A 25,452-nucleotide genomic window follows, 5' to 3' on the forward strand; every position below is an offset into this window, starting at 1 on the left:
TAACGTCACACAATCTGCTTGCTAGGTTCTTCTAGAGATGTGGTGTAAAACATTCTGACCACCTCCCAGCATAGCCGGCCTCCTACACAACCATCAATGACACCACTTCCTGGTCACACAGATCATTGTAATAACAGGTTCTATGGATTTCTTTTTTTTTTACTGCAAGTGTTGACATTAAGGTTTTATCTTGTGGTCACCGACTCCCATCAGCTGACATCAGTAATCTTCCAGTGGATTCTCATTCCCAACACATTAACATTCCACCAATTCTTGAAGGTCGCTAGTATTGCAGCTAGATGAATTGGGGGCTGTGTGTCGGGTGCGACTTGACTGAAACCAACGGGAAAGAGCAGATACCAATCAGAAAGCCACGCATGTCAAGATATTTGCCAGCCCTGTCCATCTATACCTCTTTTTGAGCTTCAATTAGCTTTAAACAAACAAAAGTGGTGGCACTTTCTTCCTTCTTTAAATTTGTATTTATTTTTTATTAAAAGTTATGTAAAAAAAAAAAAAATATATATATATGTCATATTTGGTCCTCTGTGCAGTTGGTTTTGCAGAGTGGCCCAATCCTCCCCTTCTGGGGTCCCTCAGAGGCACAGACAGCAGGACTCGGCCCTGCACCCCCACAAATTTGATTGACAGCAGTGGGAGCAAATGGCTGTGCTGCTATCTATCTACCCAATCAGGCTCTGCGACACCGGCTGGAGCTGCTGTGCTCGTCCCAGTCGCTGGAAAGACCAGGTTCAGGGGGCTGCTGCATCACTGGAGGTTTTGCAACCCATTTAATTATACTTACCCTAGGTGGATACAGCATCAGTCCGACTCCAGTGTGGGGTACACACTATAACATCAAGCAAACAATCGTCTGATTTTCTGCGTTTCACAGCAAATCAGAACCGATGAACGTAAATTCTTGCATAACAAAGTGCGATTTTTCTTGTACGAAAACCGGCACACATTAACCACTTAACCGCTTGCCGATCGTCTCATGCCGATATACGTTGGCAGAAGGGCACGTAATGGCAGATTAACGTACTTGTACATTGCTCTTTAAGAAGTGGTTTGCGGGCGCCCACCGGGACCTCCATGAGTGTGATCGCGGGTCCACGAGGATACCCACGATCGTCTCACGGATAACTGCTAATGTAAACAAGCATTTTCCCATTCTGCCTAGTGATAGGACACTGATCACCGCTCCCTGTAATCGGGAGCGGTGATCAGTGTCGTGCCACACATAGCTCCTCCCCACAGTTATGCCGCGTACACACGATCAAACAATACGGTGGAAAAGTCCGGCGGACAATCCCCCCTGTGTGTAGGCTCCGGCTGACTTTTTTCTTTTTTTACCCAAAAGTCTGGCGGACTTAGAAAGTAGTTTTGCATTCCAATCTTTCTGCCGGACTCGCATTTCGGCGGACAATTCGGCCGTGTGTGTGCGCCAGTCCGCCGTACTTTTGAAATGAACAGACTTTTCCCGCCCGGATAGAAAAGTCCACTCATTTTGAGCGTGTCTCCAGGTAGCCAGGGACAGCGAAGGAGGCGTCGCTGGCCCAGTCACCTGGTTGGGACTTAAAGGGGAACCCCTAAGCCGAAAAATCGTCGTGGCCACCCCCCCCCCCCAGTCCACATCAGACCCTTATCCGAACACGCTACCCGGCCGGCCAGGAAAGGGGGGACAAGCAAGTGCCCGCCCCCCTCCTGAACCGTACCAGGCCGCGTGCCCTCAACATGGGGGGGTGCCCTGGGGAAGGGGGGGCCCCAAAAAACACACAACACACAAGGGTTAAAATAATTTATTGCTCGCTTGTCCCCACCCCTTTTCCTGGCCGGCCGGGTAGCGTGCTTGGACAAGGGTCTGATGTGGATCTGGGGGGGGGGGGGGGGGCCCCTCACGCCGATTTTTTTGGCGTAGGGATTCCCCTTTAAGTCCATACCAGGTGACGGGGCCAGCGACGCCTCCTTCGCTGGCCCTGGCTACCTGGATACGCGCTCAAAATTAGCAGACTTTCCTCCGCGTGTGTGGGCGAGTCCGTTCATTTCAAAAGTACGGCGGATAGTCCGGCGGACTTAGTACGCTGTATTAGTCCGCTGAAAAAGTGCCGTGTGGGTAAGTAGCTCATTCGGAAAGTTCGGCGGACAGTCCGGCGGGAAGTCCGTCAGACTAAGTCCACCGGATAGTTGGCTACGTGTGTACGTGGCATTAAAATCACTCCCTAGGATACACAACCTCTACAATGCCACCTAGCGTTTAACCCCTTCCCTGCCAGTCACATTTACACAGTAATCAATGCATTTTAACTGCACTGATCGCTGTATAAATGATCCCAAAATCACACCAAAAGTGTCCAATCTGTCCGCCATAATAAAGACAAATATCCCTGCGCCAACCAAATTAATAAAGAGCCATGGAAAAAATGGCCCCCGAATGGATCTTTACATTTCTTCGGCCAAATACCTTCCAAAAAGATGGCCGCTAGTAGACTTCCGGCGACTGGGGATATCCGAAAATGGCCGTGAGTATTTCTGGTGACCAGAATTCCAGGAAAATGGCCATCACATATACTTACCCATACATATATAAAGGACACTTCCATTATCCCCTGATGAAGTCACGTGACATACACGCGTTGGGAAACAAGATACCGGAAGTGATGTGCACGAGCCCGCGGCTTGTTTCCGTTTTGCCTGTGTACTACTGCTCAAATGTGAGTACCTGTCTTTTAGCTGTTACCAATAAATAATTAAAAAAACTACTACACCACTGAGCATCCCTCTTGCCCTATTTGTGAGGTTCACCCGCTCCAGCGATGGGGGGGGACGCTGGATGCTATTAGGACCAACATCACCTGTGAGACCATATTGGGGACGTTTTCCAGGGGACACACAGCTGTTTCATTACAAAACCTTTTCACATATGCCATTACCTTAAAGCAGTAAAGTAAGGGGGGGGACACCCATTTATTTAGCTTCACAGAAGGGCAGAAGCCACCCATCACCAGCACTGCACCGCAGAAATGTTTACCAGCACTTTATATGTTTACATTTTTATTGATTTTATTGGCTATTCAGTCACCATAAGTTGCACCTTATTTTTGAAAAGAGAAACTGGTGCATGGACATTGATCTAATTTTTTTATTATTCTATTTTTTTGGCTTTATATTTTTTTTGGATCTACTTTTTAATATACTGCGATTCATTATATATACCAATTTTTTTACAAACGTTTACTAGCACCAGCACTTTATATGTTTCTTTTTGGATCAATACTGAGTCACTATAAATTTTGCACTCCATTCTGGAAAAGGGTCTTTCACGGTCATTCTTTGTGGGATGTACTGTGACTTTTATTTTTATTTTCCATTTGCATTGAAGATAGGTTTATTTATGTATTGTGTCTATTGCACTCCATCTAAAGCTTTTATGCATACTATTGCCTCCTGTTAGTGTGGTTCAACACCTTTTCCACTTCTGCACTTTATTTGTACAGCGCACTATTCTATTCTATCAGCCCTAATGTCGCAGTCATGCAAAAAAAATAAAATAAAAAAAAAAAGCCACAAAACTATCCCCTATTTTGTTGGCACTATAACGTTTGCGTAAACCAAATCAATAAACAAACACTTACTGCGATTTTTTTAACCAAAAATATGTAGAATACATAGAATTTTGTCACGCTTCAAAATTGCGACAAACTTTAACCCTTAAAAATCTCCATGGGCGATGTTAAAAAAAATTTCTACAGGTCACCAGTTTTGAGTTAGAGGAAGTTTAGGGCTAGAATTATTGCTCTCGCTCTAATGATCATGGCGTTACCTCACGTATGGTTTGATCACCGTTTTCGTGTGCGGGCGCTACTCACGTGTGGGGGTGCTTTTATTTTTTCTTATTTTGACAGTTTTTTTTTGGCTTCACTTCCTACTACAAGGAATGTAAACATTCCTTGTAATAGGAAAAAATAAAATAAAAAAAATGAATAAAACGCATGACAGGACCTCTTAAATGGGGACAAAAAGACCTCAGATTTACATTGAAATGAAAAAAAAAAAAAAAAAAATGCCATGGAGCCAAACAAGGGCCATCTTCCCCTCATTCAGCAGCCAGGCATCCACGGAAGAGGAGGCGGAGTAGACAAGACCAGGGCAAGAGGGGCGCCCCTCCCGCTGCCAATAAAAATGATCTTGTGGCGAATCCCCTGCGGAGACCACTTTTATCTAAAAGAGAAACGTACGTCGTTGCCGAAAATACCGGGGGCCATTTATGGCAGAGTGTATGAGCCTAAAGGCAGAGAATAGAGCTTTACATGGGTGACCTTTTGACCTGTACAAAAATCGCTGTAAAACCCCAAGGTAATTTTTCTGGGGCAACTCAAAATTGGGAGATTTGTTTTTACTGGTCAATGATAAACAGGACAAATAGAGAGGATGACTCTCCCTAACAGGGGCAGACAGCAATAAAAACCGACAGGGGGTTCTAAGCCAACTTCCTTTATCCAAAGTGATAAAAAAAAGTTTTGCCTTTAGTTATACTTTAAAGGGGTTGTAATCCCTCGTGTTTTTTCACCTTAATGCATCCTATGCATTAAAGAGGAAGTATATCCCGATTGGTTTTACTTCCTCTTTGTTTCCCTGCAAAAGGTAAAGCATAATGGGCTACTATGCATTGCAGCCTATTATGTGTCACTTACCTGACACGGAAGCCTGCGATATCACTGCTGTCCCCTCTTTCATGAAGCGTGTAGGTAAAAAGAATATCTCCTAAACCTGTACGTTTAGGAGGAGATATTCCCCTCGCTATGATCCGCTGACTTCAGTGGCGCATGCGCTCCGGGGATTCTCGGCTGAAAGTCCGGCAGACACCAGACCCTGCCGGGAAGAAAAACTCCTGCGTGCATGCATACTAGCTCATTATGCCTTTTCCCTTACAGATGTAGAAAAAATAAAAAATCAATAAAAGTCAGCGGGTTTACTCCCGCTTTAAGGCCCCTTTCACACTGGGGCAGAAGCGGCGTCGGTGGCAAAGCGTTGCTATTTTTAGCACCGTTTTAGCGGCAGTATGCGGCCACTAGCGAAGCGGTTTCAACCCCCGCTCGCGGCCGAAAAAGGGTTAAAACCGGTCGGCAGTATAGCTGCGCTGTCCCATTGATTTCAATGGGTAGGAGCGGTGAATACACCGTTCCTTCACATGCGGCTAGCAGGACTTTTTTCACCGTCCTGCTAGCGCACCGCTCCAGTGTGAAAGCCCTCCGGCTTTCACACTGGAGTGAAAGGAGCCAGATTTTTTCAGGCACTATTTTAAGTGCTATGGCTCCCGAAAAAACGCCCCAGTGTGAAAGGGGCCTAACTGAACCCTGAAACTTCACCTGGTGGAGACGCGCTCTTACTTTGCCCGTGGTTCTCAGCTCGATTGTATTGATTGCAGTGCAGCCATTGGCTCCCACTGCAGTCAATCAAATCCAATGACATGGGAGCTGGGGCCAAGTCCGGCATTCGTGTCTATGGATGCAAATACTGGACTCGGGAGCACGCCCGCAAGGGGTAACCCCCCCCCCCCCCCCGAAGAGCGTTTCTTCTAGGGGGGGGTTATCTGATGAGAGGAGCTGCAAGAGCCACCGAGGGACCTCAGAAGGGGATGTTCGGGGCCACTCTGCAAAACGAACTGCACAGTGGAGGCAATATGATAGGTTATGAAAAAAATAAAAATAAGAACCTTTACAATCACGTTATGTACAATAAAAAGATCGCAATGTCTGCATATGGAATGCGAGACATAACATTTTCATAACATGTCCAGAGTTTGGGGGTCCTGCAATACTCTGAAAATAATCCAAGATGTGAGCACCAGAAGGTGCCGGCTCTATAGCAGAAACACATAACATATGGCAAGCACGTGCACAACTCCATCAGCATAGAGCTATCAAATGTAGTTCTCCGACATTCACTGTACAATCACTATGAACTGCTGCAGACTGGCAATTCCTTCCGCCCCAGGCTCATCAATTCATCATCTGCCACTAGGATCTGACTAATGTAAAAGATGCCACTAAACTGGAGGCCCCGGGAGAGCAGTAAAGGGCATGAAGAGGTTTGTTATGTGTGTGCAGAAGAAGATAGAAGAAGACGTGCGAGCCCTAAATGCACACATTAAGAGAGGTTTCCCAAGCAACTGTCACTAGAATATGCTGACCTCATAAATGCAATGGGTCACCGAGTGACGACCCCCCCACAACAGCTAAACAAGCGAGTCCGATGCTGACCTAAGCTGGACTGATAAGACAAGGGTTCCTCCCCATGTTCTCTGAAGAAGCCTACTACAACCAACAGCAATGTTAGCGATTTATGGAATATTAAAATTATCTGTAAAGCCCAACCCTGGCCCTCTCACTGCAGCATCCCCAATTTTTTGTCAATTTCTTTTTTTGGTCCGTTATGCAAGGTCCTGGGGTTCTCCTGTAGGGGTGGTCCTTAAAGTGATATTAAGCCCAGGTTTACAATAAGAGACCCCACATGCAATTCGCACAGGAATCGCCGCACATTCCTGTCCGAATTACATGCTGTGTCTCTGGGGTGCGATTTGAGCCTTGGATTTGTACGGCTCAAACTGCACCGCATTCACACCAAACTCATGCATGACTCAATTTTTGTCCGTGGCAGAATCCGATTGCATGGGTGTCCACACCCACGTGATCCGATTCTGAAAAATTGCACTACGTTTTGCAAACTAATTTTGGGGTGTTGTTAAAATTAACACAAAGTCCGCAATCAGTTCACATGAACAGGTTGCAATTTTGATGCTTGCAGAATCTGCTCTGAATTCACACCGCATCTACTGTGAGCTGAGGCTTAAGAATCGTGTCTATGGACACAAATTCTGGACTCGGGGGTGTGCCCGCAAGGTAACCCCCCCCCCCCAAAAGAGCTCTTCTTCTAGGCAAGTGATGGTGAACCTTGGCACCCCAGATTTTATGGAACTACATTTCCCATGATAATCATGCACTCTGCAGTGTAGCTGAGCATCATGGGAAATGTAGTTCCAAAACATCTGGGGTGCCAAGGTTCACCATCACCGTCCTAGGCGGTTATCTGATGCAGGGAGGAGCCGGGAGAGCTGCCGGGGGATCCCAGAAGAGGAGGTTTGGGGCCACTCTGCAAAACGAGTGGAGGAAAGTATGATAATTTTTTTTTTCTTAAACAAAGGGTTTACAATCACTTTAAAAGGTAACTTTGGTGCACTACCTGGTTGAGTCACTTTAACCTCTGAAGCTCTGGAAGGTTTTACCCCCTTAATGACCAGGCCATTTTTTGTGATACGGCACTGCGCCACTTTGACAATTGTGCGGTCGTGAGTAGCTGTACCCCAAATAAAATGTATGTCTCCCCCCCCCCCCCCCCCCCCCCCAACAAATAGAGCTTTCTTTGTATTTGGTCACCTCTGCGTTTTATTAATGGCACTATAAACAAAAACATTTTTTCGTCAAAAAATAAAAATGCCATAAATCTATCCCCCACCTTTGTAGACTCGATAACTTTTGCGCAAACTAATCAATATACTGTATAGGGTTTTTTTTTTTACCAAAACTATGCTCTAACTGCTGATAAGAAATATATTTAGCAGTTTATATTTACTAAAATGATTGCGTTTCCGGGGTGGGAGACCAGATATAGTGAATGCAAGCTCCTGGGTTTAGTAACATTTTAAAATATGTATCAGAAAAAAAATATATAAAATAAAAACAAACCTTTGGCCCTCTAGATAGGATCTACCAGTGCTAGGATGGTTTGTACATGCCACTGCAGCTGGTGTGTCGGTACACAGAACTGTAGACCCATACAGGAGTGCATTGATGAGGGCGACGATGCTGTGCCTGGCAGACGACCCTGTTGTAACGCTGTAACCAGGAGTGACTGGGGGAGGGGGGGTAAGATAAGCTAATTTGGAATGTAAAGAGGCTGGATGGCAGCAATCCAAGAATACAAGATATGCTACGGAATGATTTTATGCTGCTTGGAATTAGCTACACCTTGACTGCCAGTGATCTACAACAGCGTTTCTCAGGCTCAGTTTCCAAAAGTGCGACTTGTCATGCGACTTTTGGACACATGTCAAGTCACAGTCCATCGATTTCAATGGCACTCGTTTCAATCCACGTGATATGAAGTTGCAGTGAAAAGATTCATGCACTACTCCCATGCGACTTTCTTGCTACCCAAGTGCCACTGAGTGTAAAAGACAGTCCGAGTTGCAATGGAGCATTTTTTCAGCTGTGCCACACTTTAATAAAAAAGTATGTTCAATTATTGGCACCCCATTTTAAAAATGTTTCTCATTATTGGGAAACACGATCCTGGGACAATACATACAACCACCTTGAGAAAATTAACTTCACATCAGAGGTCCCTGATCAATTGTGTGCCCCCCCCCATTCCACTTGGGGGACATAGAAGGGGTACCTCTGATATAATTGGGATGGGGGAGGAGGAGATGGAGGCATGTATCCAGCCATCCACAAATCCTGCGGTGTCTTCACCGCAGCCAATTTTTCAATCAGCTCTCGGGTTCTGCCGCCACCATGTCCACTAAGACCCCTTTCACACCACACCGCCCATTGCTAAAAATAGCTGCGTTTTACAGCCGGATTTGCGGCGCATTTCGGCCGCTAGCGGGGTGCTTTTACCCCCCGCTAACAGCCGCGAAAGGATTAAAACCGTCGGCAATACGCCGCAATAGCGGCGTTTTGCCGGTGGTATTACAGCGCTGCCCCATTGATTTCAATGGGGAGCAGCGGTGAACACACCGCTCCAAAGAAGCTGCTGGCAGGACTTTTTTTCTGACGTCCTGCCAGCGCACCGCTGTAGTGTGAAAACCCTCGGGGCTTTCACACTACAAACAATGGTGCAGCTTCTTTAGGGCGGATTGCAGGTGCCATTTCTAACGCTATAGCGCCTGCAAAATGCCCTGGTGTGAAAGGGGTGTAAGGGAAGCTGAACTACCTGCTGAAAATCAGCCTGCAGTGGGAGCGGGTACCCATCAAAACCCATATACCTGCTCTCCCCTCCCCCTCGACGCTGCATTTACAACAAAGTGTTTTTCATGCTTTTTACAGAAAACGCAGGACTTTAACATGGGTTCCTATGGAACGTGTTCACATCAATGAACTTTTGTGCCTCTGACCCTCTGTGTGGACAGTGCCGATTGGCCCTGTGCTGATCACATGCACCCTCCCAGGAAAGGGAAAAAAAAAAAACCCCACACACACAACTCTTGCAATACACACCAAACTACTGAGCATGTGCAGAGTGCCCTCAAGGGTTCTAAGAGGAAATGGATCAGGGACAATGTAAGGGGAGGAGCAAACATGCTTTTTTTTTATAGAGGATTAACCCCTTAGGATCCGTACTGAGCATAAACACACACAATATAAATATATAATATATATATATATATATATATATATATATATATATATATATATATATATATATATATATATATATATATATATATATATATATATATTTTTTTTTTTTTTTTAGAGAGAAAAAAAAAAATGTATATATATATTTTTTTTTATGGTCGTGGGTTTAGTGTTTCTAACCCCTCTGCTCATGGAGCGCCCCCCAGAGGTTGAACCCAGACTGCCCCCCTGGATGGCAATCTACAAAATATCCAAAGCAGAGCGGACTTCACAGGCCTGATGTGATGAGGATTGGAGGATGGAGACATTTCCCTGCAAGTAAAGGCAGATATCCATCACAGTATTCCCACTACACTACTGCTACTGTCCCCGCTACAACCCCCACCTCCCCCGTCATCATAGGAGAGAGGGAGGGAGAAGTACCGATCAGATCCGGGTGATGGGAGGATCGCAGGACTTACCCGGTACATTCATCACACCCGGTGCGACACCTCGGAGAGAAGCGGTGCGGATGGTGTAAACCGGATCTCCCCTCCTCCACACACCGATCCCGGAGATCGAATTCCCTCCTCCTCTTCCTGCGCACTGCGACCCACGTGGAGGAGATCCAGGGCGTGTGACCGGCCCGATCACCGCTGGGGGAGGAGGGAGGGGGAACCCGGAGGGTCTCACTACGATCGCTGCACAGAGAGGCCACGGGAGGGACGGCGGAGATCACCGGGGCTCCGGACACCGCACGGCGGGCTGACGCAGAGCAGAACACCGCCTCCTACTGGTCACATCCCCGCTGATCAGGAGGAGGGAGAGAGCCGGAGATCAATGGAGGAGATCCACCGACATCCATCACCCCCATCACCTGTACACCGCCCGGGAGACAGCCAATCGCAGCATGGAAACAAAGTTACCGGGTGATCTGCAGTGTGATCTATTGTTCACCCCGAGATCCGACACAGCCAATGGGAGCTCATCATACACCAGTCTACAGTATATAAAAGTGTGTAATATATATATATATATATATATATCTCATTTTTCAAAAATGGGATTGCTGCACAAACTATTAGAAAAAAAATTAATCAAAAATACATCAACATGACTTTTTCTGTCAGTAAATTTTGTAACCAAGTACATTTTTTTGCTTGCACTGATGAGGCAGCACCAATATACTGCACTTATGGGCACTGATGAGGAGGCATTAATATTCTACACTTAGGGGCACTAATAGGCGGTACAGATGGGTGGCACTGATAGGCATGGCTAATGGACACCGATTTGTGGCACAGATTGCTGATGATCAGTGCCCCAATTACATCCCTAGAGGTCCTCCTGTGAGGAGATGCCACTGATCGGCTCTCCTCACTGTTGGTGAGGAGTGAGCCTAACACCGGCATCTCCTTGTTTACATGTGACCGGCTGGGATTGGACACAGCCGATCACATGGTTAAAGAGCCGCAGAAGTGGGTCTTTACACAGATTGGGGGGCGCGCCATGTCCTAGCAACACAGCGCCGTCATATGACGCCATCCCAGAACAAGAACCGCTCATTTGACAGTGTGCAGACAGCAAGCATTTAATGAAAAAAAAAAAAAAAAAAAAAAAACAAACACACAAACCACCAACCAGTAAAGTTAGCCCCTTTTTTTGTATAATGTGAAAGATTTTACAGTGCGAGAATCGTGATCTTTTTATCCTAAGGAAACAAAAAAAAAAAAAAAAAAATTGCGATTCTCATTTTGGCCCAAATTGTGCAGCTCTACTATGTACTAGTAAACTATAGTAATATGGGAAAAAAAAAAAAAAAAAATCTTTTACCATTACTTTAATTTTTATTTTTTTGGAATGTTGAATTTTAAAAGCAGCGGCGAGTCTGCTGATCTTGATAATTGAAAAGAGATTTCAAAATACAGAATTTTACTATACAAGCTCCATTTACACACACTCGTCCCCGTTATGTGTCTCCAGCTCAAGATTGCTTATGGCCTGCAGTCATCGCAACCGTCGGCCACCCCCGTGCAGCGGGCACGCACACACCTGCTATTCGGGCCCCACGAGCCAATGTATAGTGACGTGGTTTCGCGCAGGGGAGCCAACCTGCTGCAGTAAAACTGCGACAGCTGGTCCAGAATCGGTTAAAAAGGGACATGAAACCTTGACATCAGCTTTAAGGCCCCTTTCACAGCAATGGACCAACCATAGCTCTCTAGGGAGGCGCAGACACCTGCCAGCATCCGATCAACTAAAAGCAGACTGATGGGGACCCCCCCCCCGCTCCCCCCCAATCATTCCAGTGGATCGGATGACAGTCAAATGGAAAAATGGACAAGAAGTCACTTCCCATCCAACTGCCCCATAGAGAAGAGCGGCTCAGTCCATGTCCACTCTGCATAGCGCAGTGCACAGGGACCTCTCATCTGCATGCCCAGCAGGGATCAGCAGAGAGAGATCACTCGTTGACCAGGCGGATCCGCATAGCGGAGTCCAACCCGTCTGCAAGAGGCCTTAATGTTCATGGAGGAGACACATTTATACCTTCTAAGACACTGGGCATTACTCTATTCACACCTTTCTCATCACCCCCACAGCTTCTCACTTAAAGAGGAAGTAAACCCTGATGAGTTTACTTCCTCTTTCATTCCCTGCAAAGGTAAAGCATAATGGACTACTATGCATCAAATAGTAGTCCATTATGTGTCACTTACCTGACACAGGAGCCAGCAAAGTCACTGCTGTCCCCTGTAGTCCGGCGCATCCATCTTCTCGGTGGGACTCGCCGCTCATTCGGCGAAGCCGCGATGACGTCACTCCCGCGCATGCGCATGGGAGCCACCACCCACAGCATAATGCCGTAGACAGTGGTGCCTGTCTTTCGCTAAATATCTCCTAAACCGTATTTCTTGGACCTACAGGTAAGCCTTAATCTAGGCTTACCTGTAGGTCAAAGTGTGTTGTAAGGGTTTACAACCACTTTAAAACGACCCAGCACCAGACCAAAAAAAAAAAAAAAACAATTGGATCACCTATAATCCAGTGCAGCTGAAAAACCGAAAAGGAGAATGATCGCCTGCTTAGAAAACCGTTCCTGGTTCACTTGCTGAATGAGGCCTTTTGGGATTTATATAAAAACTGCAACTGCAGCTTTCAGAGCATCCTTGCTATAGACAAGTAACCGGATGAATCCAGGATATCAGCTTTCTATTGTGAATGTCTGCGCAGAACTGTCCGATCTGCAGATAATCGTGCAATTCAAGAATCCAGACAAAATCAGGGTTCAGGAGCTGCACAATACACAGAAGACAAAGCTAATATGCATGAGAATTAAAGTGGAACTTTAGGTTAGTGATCAGTGACATCACCCCGCCACCATCCATAGCTGTACAGTGTCAGCCAGGAGAGAGCCTACAACCAGCAGCCGCAACAGCACCGGATGAGTCGGCACTTTAGATTGTAGTCCCGGGATCTCGGGAACACACAGAGGAGGGAGGCAACATTAGCACATACAGCGCGACTGTGTACACAAGACAGCCCCACTCTCAGTGACAGCTTTTTAACCATTTTAATACCCAGCATTTTCACCCCCTTCCTGCCCAGGCCAAATTTCAGCTTTCAGAGCTGTCACACTTTGAATGACACTTTGTGACATTGTACCCAAAATAAAATTTTGATCTTTTTTTACCCCCACAAATAGAGCTTTCTTTGGGTGGTATTTGATCACCTCTGCGTTTATTTTTGCTCAAAAAAAAAAAAAAAAAAACCAAGCGACAATTTTTTTTCTCAAAAACAATATTTATACATTTTTGCTATAATAAATATCCTTTTTTTTCCTCTCCTCAGTTTAGGCCAATACGCAATTGACATTTTTGAGATAGAGATAGATATAAATATATATATATATATATATATATATATATCCCCAACAAGCGTATACTAATTGGTTTGAGCAAAAGTTATAGCTTCTACTAAATAGGGGATCGTTTCATGGTGTTTTTTTTTTTTTACTAAAAGGCAGCGATCTGCGATTTTTATCGTGACTGAGACTGTGGTGGACAGAGCGGACATTTAACACTATTTTGGGACCATTCACATTTATAAAGCGATCGGTGCTATCAATTAAAAAAAATAAAAATAAAATGCACCAGTTCCTGTATAAATGTGACTGTCAGGGAAGGGGTTAACACTAGGGGGCACTGAGGGGGTTAAATGTGTGTCCTAGGGAGTGATTGTAACTGTGGGGGGAGGGGACCGATCAGTGTTCCTCTGTACAAGGAACATATGATCAGTTCTCCTCTCCCCTGACAGGACGTGGATCCGTTTGCCGTGAACAGTGGCTCCCTCCAGTCAGAGCCCGCGTCCCCGGAAGCAAGACGGGTAGAGATGGAAGTGGTTGCACCGTTGACATAGCGGTGCTATAACAGCTTTGTGTTAAGGTAAGTTTTACACAAATATGCTAGTATGTAGGGCTGAAATGAATCGATTATGAAATCAATTAATCGGCCAGTAACATAATGGGGTTAAAAAAATAAAAATAAAAACCCCACACCGCTAAGAGCCTTTACAGTACAAAAAGAGCAAATAATCGCTACTGCAATTATTACTTTCACAGTTCTACAGAAAAACGAACCCCTTACAGTAATGATTATCTGCTTTTTTTGTACTATAAAAGGGCTAATTTTAGTTTTTTTTTTTAACCCCATTATGTTAAACATCTTAGACCTGGTTTCGTGGTGGTTTTTGCAGAAACGCACTACAGTTCATTTATCATGGTTTCCTATGGGACACGTTCACATCTATGCTTTTTTTCAGCCGCTGCGTGTTTGGAAAAGGGTTTTTTTTTTTAAATTTTTTTTTTTTAAATGCAAAAAAAAAAAAACTGTGCTGTTTTGGTTCAATAGGAGAAGCTGCAGAAAAAAAAACATGTAATGCGTTTTTGCAGCAATTTGTGTTTTTTAATCTGCCCAACATCAAATTGGCCAAAAAAAATAAATAAACCACGTACTGCAGTAACAGATCAAAAGCAAACTGCATAGGTGTGTAGCAAGCCTTATGCTGGCCTCACGGATCAATTTTCAGAAGAGAATATTTAGACGCAAAATCTTTGTACATTCGCTGAATGAAAGAACGTTGTTTGAAATTCACTTGTTTTTTTAACATTTGGTTTTTAAAATTAGATGTAATTGCTGAACGAAAACCACAAACACAGTCTGAAGAAAATTCCTTTGACCAAGAAATTTTTTTCTATTTCCAGATTTTCCCGTCACTGTGGTTTAAAATGATCATCGATTTGACCCCACTAATGATTAGAAAATGCAACAAACGTTTATAAAATTACATTTTTATTTTTTATTTTTTTGAAGGAAGACATATTTTTTTTTTTATTTAAAAAAAATAATAATATAATCTAATATATTGATCGGAGTCTGATATTTACCAGATTCACCCTTTAAGGCCCGATTCACCCCTAGGCATTTTTTGTGCTACTATAATGTATATTTTCTCTACAGCCCATTTAACATGGTTTCCTATGGAACACTATCTGTAGAGCAAATCTGCAAAATGCAAAAAGCACTAAAAATGCATAGGTGTGAATCCAGCCCAATAGTAGATCTCTCCTCTAATAGTACATACAGTATATCTCTTCTGTCTGTTATTCTCAGAGTGGATTCGAAAATTTTGCTCCCTAACCATATAGTTGGTTATTTATATTTGACCATTTAGAGATATTTAAGAATAAATTGGCTTTTATTTATTTACGTTACACATTAACTAAATTATGCATCACACTTTAAAAAGGGTTATTAACTGATTAATTGAAAAAATAAATGGCCAACTAATCGATTATGAAAATAATAGTTGCAGCCCTACTAGTATGCAATGCATACTAGCACATTATGACTTTACCTTGCGGAGTGGGGGTCAGCAATATACCATTTTAAAGGCTAGGTTTTTTTCTTTCTACATTCCAGCACCCCCATGTACCAATATAGCATGAACGTACTTATTTCGCAAAGATAAAACAGCTTTCCATTAATGCTACACATGTTTACCTCACTACTCTTCATAGCCATTTAAACAAACTGCTCCATTACTTCCTGGACAGGCTTTAGGTCATTTCAACTGGAAGGAGTTGTTGACCAGCGGATCTCATTAGCGCACAACCCCACACCCTGCATCATCCACCCTCAGCTGGTTATCTCCTTCCTGTGTCATGACCTAAAAACTGACCAGGAAGTAAGGCAGAAGGAATGGCGCAGTGTGTTTAACCACTTCGATACCAGGCACTTAGACACCTTCCAATTTTCAGCGCTGTAGCAATTTGAATGAAAATTGCACAGTCATGCAACACTGTACCCAGATTTTTTTTTATCATTTTGTTCCCATAAATAGAGCTTTCTTTTGGTATTATTTGATCGCCTCTGCGATTTTTTCTTTTTGCCCAAAAAATAAAAACAGAAATTTTTGGAAAAACCAAGTTTCATCTTTGTTTCTGTTAAATTTTTGTAAATAAGCAAGTTTTCTTCTGCACTGATATGGCTGCACTGATATTTTCTACATGATGGTAGCAGTCAGTGCCCATTTGTGGCCATTGATTTGTACATATGGATGGCCATGGGTTACATACCTGGCCATCCACGTTGCCCACATCCCTGGTGGTCCTGGGGGCTTCCCTGGTGGTCCAGTGTGGGCACTGCGCTGATAAACAATCAGCTAAAGGGATAGATCGGCTTCAGGTGCCGACATCACGGGCGCCCTGGACAGGTAAGTGTCCATATTTTAAAAGTCAGTAGCTGCAGTATATGTAGCTGCTGACTTTTTTTTTTTTTTTTTTTTTTAAGACGGAACTCCTCTTTAAGCTTACTGATGGAGACTGAAAGATGGTTATTTCAGATAGTTAGTGAATAGCACATATTGGCTTTTGATTATTCCTATGCAGGGTAAAAATGTTGACCAATCGCCCACAGCCTAGACAGCAAATACCATTTCCCTAGAGAAGCTTGTAAAACTAATCATGTATCTGACCTCACAGCTTCCCCATCTGAAATCAATTTCCAGAACATTGTGCTGTACAGAGGAAGCATCCCAACCCAGATCACAGTATAGTCCGTGGACAAAATGGAAACCAACGCTTGTTACAATTAAACAATTCACTATATTTTATTTTCTAAAATCAACCAGAATCAATGTCACTACTACCGTAACAGAAGGAAGGCGCCCCCCCATCCATTACAGTAAACCATTGCGCCCAGGGCAAGCGTCCCTCTCACCCACCCCTTGTCCCGGCCCTACTGGTAACTCCCCTCCATGTTAGGCCCCTTTCACACTGCTGCAATTTGAGGGAATGCCTGTGTAAACTTGAGGTCTATGGCGCTCAACTTGCATAAAAGTACACGGACTACTTTGAAGAAGTCGGTGTGACTGAGTCGCACAGTTATGAATGGTTATAAGGTACGATTTGTCATGCGACTCGGATGTCCAAAGTCGCAGGAAAAGTTGCACAAGTATGAAAGGGGCCTTAGGCAATGGATTAATGCACACTATGGCTTTTTCAGGCTTATGCTCTTGTAGACAGAAAAAAAAAAAAAAAAACACTAACACACACACACAGAACAAAAGCACAAGCTTCTAGCTGAAATGAAAAGCCCAAATGCAGCTTTTTTTTTTTGAGCTGCAGTGTGCATGAGCCCTAAGCCCTTGTACACACGGTCAGAGAATCCGTCGGAATGTGTCCTATCGGACCGTGTCTGGTATGCATCGGACTGTTTCCGTCGGACCCAATTTTCCAACAAGTTAGAAATATTTCCCGACCAACTGGGCCGGTCGGACATACTCCGATCATGTGTAGCGAATTTTGATCAGATCAAATTCCTACATCAAAGCTATTGGCTACTAGCCTGAATGTAGTCCCATCGTAATGAAATTACGTCATCACGTTCTGAAAGATCAGATTTTTCGACAACTTAGTCCGACCGTGTGTATGCAACAGTTTTGGACACAATCCGTCGGACAAAATCCGACGGATTTGGTTGGCAGAATCTCCGACCGTGTGTACAGGGGGCTAAGAGTATGTCAGGAGCCTGTTCCGTCACCTTCACAGTGCCGAATGACATCAGAGCCGTGCCAGGCTCTGAAAGGTTCCCGACAACGTCGGGATCCACCTAGATGCCTGGAAGCTGGCACAGCCAGACGTTTCTGCCTCCTCCCTAGCGCAGTGTTCCAGCAAGTGCTGGAGGAGCAGAGACTGACCATTATTGCTCTTGTCAGAGTGGATTGAGAACTGAGCGAGCAGCAGTCATGCGATTGCTCAGCTCTGTGTTCAAGCTGGCAGGGGGAAGCTGCAAGATCACAGTGATGAGTATATTTTTTTACATTTCCAAACTTCTCCTTTAAGCTTCCCAACCCCCAATACCAACATAATCCCTAAGCTATACATAACAAAACAAACAGTTGCGCTTCCCAACTAACTACCAATAAGTCCTTAAAGTGGAGTTGCACCCAAAAAATAAAAATAAACCCCCACTTGGAATTTTTTTTTGTTTTTAACTCACCTCTTAATGGCTGTTGCTAGGGGGTCCCTCGTAGTCTAACTCCTTCAGTGCCTGGGTTTGTGATATCACTTCCCCTTGGCGCAGGAAGGGCTCAGCTCTGCCACCTCCCTCTTCTCAATCATCTGGGACACGCGACAGGTCCCAGATAATTGCATGGCCAATCACGGCATGCGACACCGCTCACACATGTGCAGTGGGTGCCAGGCTGTGAAGCCACAGACGGGCGCCCCCAGTTACAATGCCGGCACCACCGAACGGAGGGGGGGGCGAGCAAGGCTTCGATCCCCCGCATCGCTGGACCCTGGGACATGTAAGTGTCCGATTATTTAAAGTCAGCAGCTGCAGTAATTGTAACTGCTGAATTTTTTTATTTTTATTTTTTAAATGGCAACACCACTTTAAATAAGAATAAATGATTAACTTGCAATGTAGCAAGATACTGAGTGCACAATCAAATATTCATGTTCCTTGACTGGGAATAGTGAACAATATACAATAATAAAATATATGTGTTCCCTAAATGGGAGTAGTGAACAATAGACAAGATAAAGTCCACCCCCCCCCCCCCTCCCCCCCCCAAAAAAAAAAAAAAAAAAAAAAAAAGAAGAAGAAAAATAAGAGTCCAAATGCACAAATATAATCCTCAGTCTTCTGTACAAAAACGCACAACACACCACTAGTACATAAACGTTGAAAATGTAAGTGCTCTCCTCCACCTCAATATCCTAGCCGCTCAGGTCACGTTCTGACACGTTTCACCAGAAGATCATAAAAAGCAGGTTCCCTCTCAGGGATACAGACTGATCAGCTGGTCATGGAACTCCTATTGCATCCATGCTGCCTCCAGCTGATTGGCTGGATACCAGCCAGTACAAGTTCCCTCAATGCGGTCCGGTGCACATAGGAATAGAAAAGGCAAAATCTAGTGCTCTCTGTATATCAAAAGTTTATTTCCTCATTAAAACGTTACTCTTAAAACACAGCACTTAAAGCAGGAGTCGGATGTTTTTTTTTTTTTTTTTAAAGCCAGCAGCTACAAATACTGCAGCTGCTGACTTAAAATAATGACACTTACCCGCCCAGCGCGCCCGCCATGTCGGCACCCAAAGCCGATCTCTCGATAGTCTCCCGGGTGCTGCCGCCGTCTTGGGTATGGGAATCAGGAAGTGGACACTTTCGGCTTCATTTCCCTCCCTACTGCGCGAGTGGCGCTGCGCAATAAGGATGGTCCCCGCTGTCTCTGGGATCCATGCGTTTCCCAGCAGGCAGCGGGGGACCTTCGGAAAGGGGCATACCTTCTGCAGAATCTACGCCGGAAGTGGGTGCAGATACCTGTACAGGTACCTGCACCCCCCTCCCCCCTGAAAGGTGCCAATTGTGGCGCCGGAGGGGGGAGGGTTCCAATGAGCGGAAGGTCCACTTTAGGGTGGACCTCCGCTTTAAGCAGTGCAGGCTCAGGATGCATAGTTAAGACAAGATGCTCGTGGGATGACGCTGCCACTGACTCCTCCCTATGCGCGTTGCGTCAAATGGGCCACTACACCACCGTGACTTCACGGTGGTGTAATAGCCCATTTGATGCAATGCGCATAGGGAGGAGTCACAGTGGCAGCGTCATCCCACGAGCATCTTGTTTCTATGTATCCTGAGCATCCTCAACCCCCATCACTGACCAGAACCATAGTCATCAGTTCAAGCTCCATCTGCATAGAATTTGCATGTTCTCCCTCTGCTAGCAAGTACCTTTTTCTGACAGGTGCGCAATTCCCCACCTAGGCAAGTACAAGGGTAGGTTCACACCCATGAGTTTTGATTTTTGCATATGCTCTACAGTCCATTTAACATGATTTCCTATGGGGCAGGTTCACATCTATGCATTTTCAACTGATTTTTGGAAGGGCAGGGACTTTTCCGTTTTTTTTTTTTTTTAGGTTTTTGCTGGTTTCTCCCGCCAACTACAGACATCCCAAAAATACATCAAATGGACATGCAAAAAAATGCATCAACCACAATAGGTGTGAACCAAGTCTTATGTAAGCTTTGATTGGCCTGCCCGCACCACGTGTACCAGGAGGCTGCGACTAGTCTGACAGCACAATCTTGTACATGAAACAGCAGCCACATTTGGCTCCCATATCCAAGATGGTGGCATCGGGGATCCAGAGAGCAGCCTGGGTGAAAACAATGCTGGGCTGGAAGGGTTTTAAGGATCAGGTCAGCAGCTCTAGTATCTGTAGGTGCCGACTTATTTAAAAATGACTGGAGTTCCTCTTCAAGAGTACATATGGCACACAGCTCAGCCACGTTTTTACTAACCACTTCCACAACTGCAGGAGTACATGAAGACTTAAGTTGGCCACAGATCAAAAATTAACTTCCCACCCAGCAAATGTACATTAACAGCTGGGTGGGCACGCTCTCCTGAGTGGACATTCAAGAACGTCCTTCAGAAGGAGAGGGGAGGGGGTTGGGTCGCACAGGAGGGCTCCGATTGGCCCTACTGATCACATGACTGCCGTGTCCAATCACAACTGTCATGTGATGTAAACACAGAGCCAGCTGCTAGGGGGGGGGGATCGGCTCTCCTCATACAAGTTGTTTTGTTGGGGGGGGGGGGGGGGGGGGGGGGGAGGGAGATCGCTGCAGCCGGCTGGTATGTGCTGTTTTTTTTATTTACATCTTTTTACTCACTGATCACCAACCTAGTGTCACACATCCCCAAAACACCTGTCCCCCCCAATATATGTCCCAATGATTATCTGCACACATATGTCCATGATCACGTGGACCAATAATACATTTAATGGAAGTTTTTTGACTAAAAACTACATAGCAGAATACATTTTGGCTTAAATTTATGACAAAATTCGATTTTATTGGATTTCTTTTAAAACAGAAAGAAGAATAGTTTGTTTTTTTCCCCAAAATTTCTGCTCTTTTACTTATATCGCAAAAAAAAAAAAATGGAGTCGTGAATAATCACCAAAAGAAAGCTCTATTTGTGCAAACAAAATGATAAAAAAATGTGTTTGGGTACAGTGTAGCATGACCGCGCAATTGTCATTGAAAGTGCGAGAGCGCTGAAAGCTGAAAATTGGTGTGGGAAGGAAGAGGGTGAAAGTGCCCTGTATTGACCTAGTTAATCAATAGCCACCCCTGCTTGAAAGGAGTCAACCAAGTGATCAGCTCCTGATCGGGGCTGCTGGTAAAACGATTGTTCAATCAGCACTTACACTTAGCGCAGCAGAGCATTGGCTGCATCCCCACAGTGGAGTCATCCTGCTGTTATAATACAGTTGGGAGGATTCCCCCTTCCACACAATCACCACATGACAAGGTTACCCTTCGCTGTGATGTGGTTCACTGCACATGCATGGGTTGGTCTCTCAAAAACTAAACACAAATAGATTTCTTTAGCAAACTTAAAAAGGCAAACAGTCCTTAGTCCCAGTATATTTAAGACCAAAATAAACAGCTTGCCGCCATTATAGCAGTCCCACACTTGGGGTTTTAGGGTTCCCATCTGTTTTGGGGTACAAGACAAGCTGCAGGAGCTCAGCAGAGTCTCATCGCCAACACTATCTCACAGACGTGGACCACTCCATCTCATAACACAACACAGACTTCTTCCTGCCCCTTCCCAGGCTTCCCGTGCAGGTGGGTTAACCCTTCAGGACCAAAGTCACTATCATTAGGGATGGAGGCTCTTTCCTACCCAATGTCTCTCTAAAGACATACCAATCCTGAGGGAGCTAGCAGCCAGTCTTCTCCAACCAGACTACCCCAGGACCCCTCACCTTGGATAGGTAAGACACCCCCCCCAGTAAAAAAAAATGCCCTTTGAATTTTTCTTTTTTTGGAAGAAAAGGGGACCACAATACATAGAGGGGAACCATTGGTTCCAAAGATGAGCTCCGGCGTGTTCGCACAGCCCACCAGGAAGTTGGCACTGCACCAATCACAGGCAGCCATGCATCGGGACATGTCTCAATGCCTGTGATTAGCGCCGTGCCGACTTCCTGGCGGGCTATGCGAACACGCCAGAGCTCATCCTTAATTGGTTCTACGGTCAATCAAATCCTGTAAATGAGGCAGCAGGAGGTGGGGCCAAGCCATCACGCTGCGTGTGTCAATAGACACACAGCCCCGCTCTGGTGGGATTGAGCCCACACAAGTGCCCTCATAGCAAGTGGATTGTTATGAGGGAGGAGGCACTTGGAAGGCAGGAGGGGCCAGGAGTGCCAGTGGGGAAGGAGGAGGATCCGGGCAGCTCTGTGCAAAACTATTACAAAGAGCAGGCAAGCGTAAATATATAGATATATATATATAAAAAAAAAATTATATATTTATTTAATGGACCCTCTTTTGCTTTCATTCTTTGTGACATAGCTACAAGGTGTTGGAAACATTCCTCAGATATTTTGCTCCATAGTGACATGATGGCATCACACAATTGCTCCAGATTGGCCAGCTGCACATCCATGATACGAGTCTCCTGTTCCACCACATCCCAAAGGTGCTCTATTGGATGAGATGTGATGACTGTGGAGGCCATTGGAGTACAGTGACCTCATTGTCCAGTGGTGAGATGATTGGAGCATTATCCTTCTGGAAGGAGCCATCAGAAGATGGGGACACTGTAGTCATAAAGGGGTGGACATGGTCAGCAATACTCAGGTAGGACGTGGTGTTTAAACGATGCTCAATTGGTACTATGGGGCCCAAAGTGTGCCAAGAGAATACCCCCCCCCCCCCCCCCCCCCCCCCCAACATTACACCACCACCAGCCTGAAACATTTATACAAGGCAGGATGGATCCATGCTTTTATATTTTTTACGCCAAATTCTGACCCTACCATCTGAATGTCACAGCTGAAATCGGCTCGGACCAGGCAACGTTTTTCTAATCTTCTATTGTCCAATTTTGGTGATCCTGTGCAAATTGTAGCCTCAGTTTCCTGTTCTTAGCTGACAGGAGCGATTGCCGGTGTGGTCTTCTGCTTTAGCCCATCTGCTTCAAGGTTCAATGCATACCTCCCAACTTTGAGATGGAAATGAGGGACACCGATCAACAAAAGTAGGCAGGTATAGGACACACCCTGCCACACCCCCTTAAAAAAGGAGAAAAAAAAAAAAAAAAAAAAAAAAAAACCACACACCCACCCCCCAAGATTGGTTAAACCTACAGGTGCTTTTTACCTCTACTATTCTTTTATATTGGCTTTTGTAATTTACAAACACGGAAATTTAGAAATCAGATGAAAGGTTTAGCACTGGAAAAACACTTTTTGATAAAGAGTGCATTTTATATACATCGGGACAAATGAGGGACAGAGCTCCAAATCAGCGACAGTTGGGAGCTATGAGCATGCGTTGTGCATTCAGAGATGGTATTCCGCACACCTTGGTGGTATCAAGTGGTTATTGGCGTTACTGTTGCCTTTCTATCATTTTGAACCAGTCTGCTCAGTCTCATCTGGCATCAACAAGGCATTTTCTTCCACACAACTGCCACTCACTGGATATTTTCTCTTTTTCGGACCAGTCTCTGTAAACCTGAGAGATGGTTGTGTAATGGAACATCCCACACTCCACTTGAGCGCTTCCATCACATACAGCTTCCTCCAGTCCAAACAGATATCATAGCCGCATATTACAACCAAGAACTAAGCAGGACTCGTTTGGCTGCAAAGCTGGAACAAGAACAGAGGCTTTTTATGCCCCTGTCCTGGCTAAGCCGCCCCGTAGGTTGTGTGTGAAAATCCCTGTAGATCAGCAGGTCTTGAATTACTCAGACCAACTCGTCTGGCGCCAACAACCATGCCACGTTCTAAGTCACTTAAAGAGGGATTCCACCAAAAAAAAAAAAAATATTAAAAGCCAGCAGCTATAAATACTACAGCTGCTGACTTTTAATAAATGGACACTCACCTGTCCCGGGTTTCAGCAATGCCGGCAGCCGAGGCCGATCGATCGCTCGGCTGCTGCCGCCATTCTAGGTGAGGGAATCAGGAAGTGAAGCGAATCGGCTTCACTTCCCGTTCCCTACTGCGCATGCGCGAGTCGCGCAGCGCAATAGGAATTCTCCACGCTGTCTCTGAGACCCGTGTGTGTCCCAGCAGACAGCGCGGCAGGACAGGAAATGGCGTAGACTCCCACGGGAGTCTATGCCCGGAAGTGGGTGTAAAAAACCTGTCTTTGACAGGTATCTCCACCCCCCTCCCCCCTGAAAGGTGCCAATTGTGACACCGGAGGGGGGGGGGGATCCGATCAGCGGAGGTTCCACTTTAGGGTGGAACCCCGCTTTAAATCCCCTTTCTGATGCTCAGTTTGAACTTCGGCAAGTCGTCTTCACCGTGTTGCCATGCGATTGGTTGGTTAGCAATTTGTGTTACCAAGCAATTGGACAGGTGCACCTAATAAAGTGGCCGGTGAAAGATATATAAATATATATACACACACACACACACAATATAGTTTAACATACACGCCTTAACAATGACTAGCAGGCTTTCAGCTGTTTGGTGCCCATAGGCACACAGGGAGTCTGACAGATCCAATCCACAGATCCCCCAAATACTAGTCGCCCCTTATTTCTGGGGTACCCAGCCCCCCCGGATGTTCTCTCCCATCACAAAACGTGTCCCGGCTTCACACACTGCACCTTTAAATGGACGCAGTACACCCGCCGCAAGCTCCGCCCTTCTCCCGCTATTGGCCAACCAACCTGACAATCTCGGGCGCGCCTCACCGGATTGGCTCCCCCGGCTCTCCATCACCACCTGGCAGCGCGAGGCCGGCCCCCGGAGCCCCCAACACCCCGCCGCACTGACCGGTCACCGGAGAGAGGCGGAGGGGAGCTACAAGAGAGCACAGGCCGCTCCCCCCACACCCTCCATCTCAGCCATGGATACTCCCAGCAACGTCGTGGTCAGCCAGCAAACATGGTGGTGCTGATGTTACCTGCGCTGTCCAGGCCGGCGACACCGTCTGTCTCTCCTCTCCGGCCGGGACTCGTCCCCTTCTCCTCCCCCGGTCACTGATAAATCTCTCCTCGCCGTCCCTGCATCACATCCAGCGACACCTTCTTTTTAACACTGCGCGGCATGGCCAGGGCGCGCTCACGAGCCAAGAGGAGGAAAAAAAAAATAGCCTCGGCTGTGGAGAGGAAGGCGGGGGCGCGCTTTCGCAAGGCGGCGGGCACGGGAGGAGGGTAAAGGGGCGTGGTCCAGAGCAGAATTTCGCGGCAGATTGGCGGCGCGCGCACGGGGGGTGGGGTTTGGTGGGGGGTTGCTGCCTGCGGGGAGGGGAGGTCATGTGACCCGGGCTTTGGCGCGCCTTTTTTTTTTTTTTTTCCTCTTCCTTGCTGGTGGTGAGGAGTGTGCTGAGTCACGGCGTGTGCACGGGAACGGTTCATCCCGGAGACCGGGACCGCTCACCCACCACAATCCATCCAATATGTTTACCAGGCTAACCTTAGCTGCTCTGAG

The 25,452-nt window shown here is 45.8% G+C and overlaps 1 protein-coding gene across 5 annotated transcripts in view; it reads right to left on the reverse strand.

Annotated features, from left to right (window-relative positions):
* PHF20 (PHD finger protein 20) overlaps nucleotides 1–25,155 on the reverse strand; it is a 96,128-nt gene extending 70,973 nt beyond the window's left edge. For 4 of the 5 annotated variants that reach the window (XM_077458996.1, XM_077458993.1, XM_077458995.1 and 1 more), the window contains exon 1: nucleotides 24,926–25,155. The gene's annotated coding sequence lies outside the window, so the exon portion shown is untranslated. Of the gene's footprint in view, nucleotides 1–9,883; nucleotides 10,139–24,925 lie in introns of those variants that run through there. The other variant, XM_077458992.1, reaches the window with a different exon arrangement.
* Between the last annotated feature and the right edge of the window lie 297 nt (nucleotides 25,156–25,452).

Source organism: Lithobates pipiens, unplaced genomic scaffold (genome assembly GCF_037356315.1).
Source record: "Lithobates pipiens isolate NorthernLeopardFrog02 unplaced genomic scaffold, aLitPip1_a1.2 Scaffold_28, whole genome shotgun sequence".
Classification (NCBI taxonomy): Eukaryota; Metazoa; Chordata; class Amphibia; order Anura; family Ranidae; genus Lithobates; species Lithobates pipiens.